Here is a 5,848-nt window from a genome sequence, read left to right on the forward strand (position 1 = left end):
CATACTCTAGAGGAACCAGCGCCCAGGGGGGTGTAGGGCACGGGCACACCCGGAAGGAGAGGAGAGAGAGATGATGCCCATCTCCCCAGCAGTCGTCTAGGAAGAGGAGCTGGAGAGCTGGAGAGCATCTTTCCGTGGAAAGATGTTCTCATGAGCAGCAAGGCCACGGGAGGGCAGGACGGGGCCAAGAGATGGGCACGTAAGAGCCTCCCCCGCATGGACCGTGGGAGCCGTAGAATCATAGAAAATTCGTGTTCTCTTCCTGTTCTCTCACTAGAGAGGTTTCCAGTGTGCCTGGGCCCACACACCAGTCCCCGCTGTTTCCTTTGCTTTGCCTCTTGCCTCCCCATCTACTCATCCATTAAGGACCAACTCAGGGGATTCCCTGCTGCGCGACCCCTTCCCTCATCTGTCACCATCTGTCACCGGAAGTGGCGACCCCTGCTCCTTCCTTGCCAGCCTCTCTTGTGGCATTTGTCACCCTGCACTCACTCTGCAGCTGCGCATCACCGGCCACCCCTTCCAGGCCAGTAGGTGAGACTGCGCCACTTTATACCTCCGGTGCCTGCCACGGAGCCTGGTACGCAGCCGGTCCTGGCAAACGCGAGCCAGCGGGAGGCGTGAAGCACAGAGGGTGTTCTGCATCTCATGCCTGGGTGGGGAGAACTGTGAGAGCACACCGTGACACTCATTTGTGGCAGGCTAGATAATGGTCCCCAAGGACACCCAGGCCCTAGTCACTAGAGCCCGTGAATGTCACCTTACACGGTTGAGAGACTTTGCAGACGGGATTACGCAAGGATCTGGAGGGGGGACGATTTTGCTGATTTATCCAAGTACGCCCCGAATGCCACCACCGGTGTCTTTATCAGAAGGAGGCAGAGGGACATTTGGGACAGAAGAGGAAGAAGGAGGTGTAATGACAGAAGCAGGGAGAGAAAAGGTGATGTGACACGAGCCAGGAGCCCAGGAATGAGTACAGCCTCCAGAAGCTAGAAGAACGAAGGAAATGACCGTCCCTTAGAGCCTCCCAAGGGGGTACAGCCCTGCTGATGCCTTGATTGGGCCCCACTGAGCCTCATTTCAGACTTCTAGCCTCTAGTATTGTGGCAAGAGAATAAACGTGTGCTGTTTTAAGCCTCCAAGCTTGTGGTTATTTGTCACAGCAGCAATGGGAAGCTAATACAGTTCGTTAAAACACTGGCCGCACGCATTCAGTTCCGGGCTTCCTCTCCTCACAGGCTGTGCTCACTCCTACATCTCGCCTGAAAACCCCAGCAGCTGCGTTCTGGCCTACACTTTGCACACACACGCCTTGAGTCCAGCTCTGGGTCACCTCTGGTGCCTTTGCACGCAGCCATCTGCCCCCGCCAACAAGCAAGTTCTGAAAGGGCTGGTTTTCTGGATCCCGCGCAGACGTTGATGCGTTGATGTGTCTCCTCCGTTGCCTGTGGATCTCAAGTGCAAGGCCAGCTGATAAGAAGCAGCCCAGCCCCCTGCACCACCAACAGGAAGGCAAACCTCAAACTGGGTGGCTGAGGCCCTCTGAGTGACCTGGGAGTGTAGCTGTGGGCCACGGACATTTCTACATGGAATGGGAGGTGGGGCCAGCGGCCGATGAAAAAGGAAGAGGCCATTTTATTATGGGCCTAGCCCTAGACAGAATCCAGGTGGGAGAGGTTGTGTGGAGGCCTCCGGAAAGTCCGTAAGCTTCCAGATCTCTCACCTGCTCACCCCTCACTGGGCCTGAAAGGCCACCGTTTGTTCATTCGTGCATCAAGGACACACTGGGCACCTCCTAGGCTTTAGGCGTCATGCTCGGAATTAGAGATCCATAGAAAAATCCATTGAAGTCTACTGGAGGTCCACACTCTAGAAAGGAAGATACTTGTGTGAGCACAACACGAATGCACACACATGTGTGCACACACAAGCACACAGATAACAGGCTAAGTGCCTTAAGGGGTGAAAATATAAGTGACAATGGAGCACCAAGTAAGGGGAAGCTGATTTGACCACAGAGTGGAGGACGTTTAAGTCAGATATTAAAGGGTGGACAGTGCTTTTGGGGTGAAGGAGATGCCCGTTCATTAAGGGGATGAGCACAAGCCAAGGCACAGGGGTGAAAGGGCATGTTGTGTAAGGGAAGGCCCCGTAGTGCCATGTGGCTCAGGGGTGAGGAGGCCCGAGAGCAAAGATGGGGCCACATGTTAAAAGTTCAAGTCCCAGAGGCACCTGGGTGGCTCACTCAGTTGAGCGTCGGCTTCAGCTCAGGTCATGATCTCACGACTCATGGATTCAAGCCCCGCATCGGGCTCTGTGCTGACAGCTCAGAGCCTGGAGCCTGCTTTGGATTCTGTGTCTCCCTCTCTCTCTGCCCGTCCCCCACTTGTGCTCTGTCCCACTCTGTCTCTAAAAAATAAATAAATGTTAAAAAAAATTTTAAAAAAAATTGCAAGTCCCAGCTTTGCTATTTCCCAGTGGTATAGCTTTGGGCAAGTTTCTTCATCTCCTGTGAGTCAGTCCCCTCATCTATTAAATAAACATTATGAGGGGCTCCTGGGTGGCTCAGTCGGTTGAGCATCTGACTTCATCTCGCGGTCCGTGAGTTCAAGCCCCGCATCGGGCTCTGTGCCGACAGCTCAGAGCCCGGAGCCTGCTTCGGATTCTGTGTCCCCCTCTCTCTCCGCCCCACCCCTGCTTGTGCTCTGTCTCTGTCTTTCAAAAATGAATAAACATAAAAAAATTTTTTTTAATACATAAAAAATAAATAAACAAACATTATGGTATCATCTCCCTCGCCTGCTGTCGTGAGGCTGACGTGAGCTCATTCGTGTAAAGAGCTGAGCACAGTGCCTGGTGAGTAGAACGTAGTCAGTGGCTCATTAAACGTTGGCTGTTATTCTCGTGGTGGATCATGGATGCTGTCATGACAGAAATGACAGTGACTGATCTACAGCTGTATTTTATAACCAATACTCTACTGAATTCCTTCCAAAGGACATCCTATTCAACCTTCATGAAGACTCTAGAAGTATTGGTATTGGTTTTCCTATTTCCGTAGGTGAGAGAGTTCAGATGAAGATCAAGGGACTGGTCCAAGGTCACACAGATATTGCGTGGCACACTGAAAATGATGTCTCTGGTTCACATGTTACGTGCTCGCTCATCGTTGCTATGCTCCATGGAACTTTGTCCTACATGCAGGGGCCCACAAGCTTTCTATCCAGGAAAGCAGAGTGTCACAATTGGTTTAACAAACAAACAACTATATATATATATATATATATATATATATATATAACCAGATAACAATCTATAAACCAAAGAAACAAAGTGCTATTCATTTGTTTTTAAATATGGAACCCTCCACAAATTTGTACGTCATCCCTGCACAGGGGCCATGCTAATCTTTTCTGTGGCGTTCCAGCTTTAGCATACGTGTTGCTGAAGCAAGCACAGAATGCTATTGATTTTTAAATGAAGATACCCAGTGCTGGCAAAGGTATGGTACAATAGGCAGCTTCGTAAACGGCTTGTGGATAAGTGAGTCAATATGACCTTTCGGCAAAACAATTTTGTGTTATTCCAAAAGCCTTTAAAAGTCCAGCTGTTTGGGGCACCCGCGTGGCTCAGTCAGCTGAGCGTCCGACTCTTGGTTTCAGCTCAGGTCGTGATCCCAGGACTGTGAGATTGAGTCCCACATGTGGGCAGAGCATGAAGTCTGCTTAAGTGCTTAAGATTCTTTCTCCTTCTCCCTCTACCCCTCTTTCGTTCACATGCTCTCTCTCTCTCTCTTGCTCTCTCTCTCAAATAAAAAACAAAGACCCAGATGTTTGAAAACAAACAATTAAACAAACAAAAAGCAGAAACAGACCCATAAATACAGGGAACAGGCCGATAGTTCCGGGGAAGGGGTGGGGGGATGGGCAAGATGGGTGAAGGGGAGTGGGTTCCAGTTCTGGATGAGCAAGTCACGGGGCTAAAAGGTACAGCATAGGGAATAGTCACCGGAATTGTGATAGCGTTGTGCGCTGACAGATGGTGGCTACGCGTGTGGTGAGCACAGCGTAACGTGTGGAGTTACGAATCAGCGGGTCATACACCTGAAACTAATGTAATGCTGTGTGTCAGCCATACCTCAATAAAATAAACACATAATGAGTAAACGAATAAATAGCCCACAGGTTTAAACTTACAAGGCTGCTTTTGAGGCTTGATCAAATGCAAAATCCTACTGTCGAGACTTGAAAAGATGCAAAGTTTGCGAAAGCTGTAATGTATGACGTTGTTTATGATAATAGTAGTAAGAGGAAAAAGAATCAAACCAATAGTTAAGTAAAAACATGCATATCGCAGATGCATTTGGAATCATGTTTTTTTTAAGTTTATTTATCTATTGAGAGAGAGAAAGAGGGAGAGAACAAGTGGGGGAGGGGCAGAGAGAAGGAGAGACAGAATCCCAAGCAGGCTCTGAGCTGTCGGTGCAGAGCTCGATGTGGGGCTTGAACTCATTAACCGTGAGATCATGACCTGGGCTGAGATCAAGAGTCAGACGCTCCACTGACTGTGCCACCCAGGCGCCCCTAGGTCTGGAATCATCTTAAGTAAAAAATAATCTTGAGTGAAAACACTGGTTCAGGTAGTACCATCTGAACCATATAAACATATGAACAGGAAAAAAAAATTAGAAGGAAATACAGAAAAATATGAACAGCGGTAGTCTTTTTTGAGTAATTGGATATTTTTTTCTTCTCCTGTCTTCAATATTTTCCAAAGATTCCATATCATATGTATACATTACCTTAATAATTAGGAAGAATAGCTTTATTTCAAAATTGAGAAAAATTTCACAACGGATATTTCCTTCTTTGGGTGAAGAGAATGATCTCCAAAAAAATTTTAACGAAATCTTAGGCAGATTCTTAGTATACGCAAGTAGGCTTGGGGGACCCAGAAGCCCCGTCCCTCAGCCCGGCCAGAGGCATCCCAAGACATAAAATAAAATGCAGCAGTGATCGCAGGCTCATGCTCTCTCCAGGACGACCCAGGCAGTCGTTTTTGTCTCTGGGGTCTGGCTGAGCTCACCAGTTCCTTGGGTGTGAGCGCACCCTGGGTGGATAGATACGGATGCAATTCAGAAACTATGGACCCCAGGACAAGGATGAGAGCTGTATGGACTTCCCCAGCACACAGCCATCTCAAGAGGTGTCAGGGGACCCATCCTGCCAGCCCCACCCACCCCTTGACCCCTTGGACACAGATACTGAATGTGCTTCTAATGCTCTTAAATTTACTGGCTGTGGTTCACAGACAACAGGCATCAAATAGCAAAATCCCAGACCCAGCCCTGGACCGTGAGTGCTGACTACTTCTGGCCGCAGCTGGCTTTCCAGAACATTCCAAGATTCACATCAACGGGGCTTTTGAAAATCCTTAATTTCATCCAAATAGCTGTTTGTGTTCTTTTTCCCTCCATTCCCTGACCAGTTGAATCCTACCCCATCCCTCTCTGTATATATGAGAGAAAGATTTCTACTTACAGGGAGCTGCTTAAGTAAGTGATAAGATTGCCTGGTGCTTTTGTAATCACCCCGCTTCCCTCGCATAACAGTAACTGCTCTTAGAAAGAGAATTAGTCCAAATAACAGTTTTCCTGTGGCATTAGCGTTTCCACAGCAAGCCACGCATGAGGCGTGTTCAGCCTTGTGAATTTTCTATCAGTTCTGGGAGTTACACATTTTAACCCAAATAAATATATTTGGCTCAGTATCAAATGAAAAAAAAAAATCTTAAGCTTTTGCTTTCTTTCTTTTCTCTGCAAGAGCAAATGAACTTCACACAGAGA

General features: G+C 48.2%; 1 non-coding gene across 1 annotated transcript; it reads right to left on the bottom strand.

The window, feature by feature from the left end:
- Window positions 1–3,353: 3,353 nt before the first annotated feature.
- LOC112849069 (U6 spliceosomal RNA) lies at window positions 3,354–3,460 on the bottom strand. Its single transcript, XR_003222518.1, has one exon. It is a non-coding gene; the product is annotated as a U6 spliceosomal RNA (small nuclear RNA).
- Window positions 3,461–5,848: the final 2,388 nt, after the last annotated feature.

The sequence above is a fragment of the Puma concolor genome, chromosome C1, assembly GCF_028749965.1.
Source record: "Puma concolor isolate L17-30 chromosome C1, mPumCon1.1.hap2, whole genome shotgun sequence".
Taxonomy (NCBI): Eukaryota; Metazoa; Chordata; class Mammalia; order Carnivora; family Felidae; genus Puma; species Puma concolor.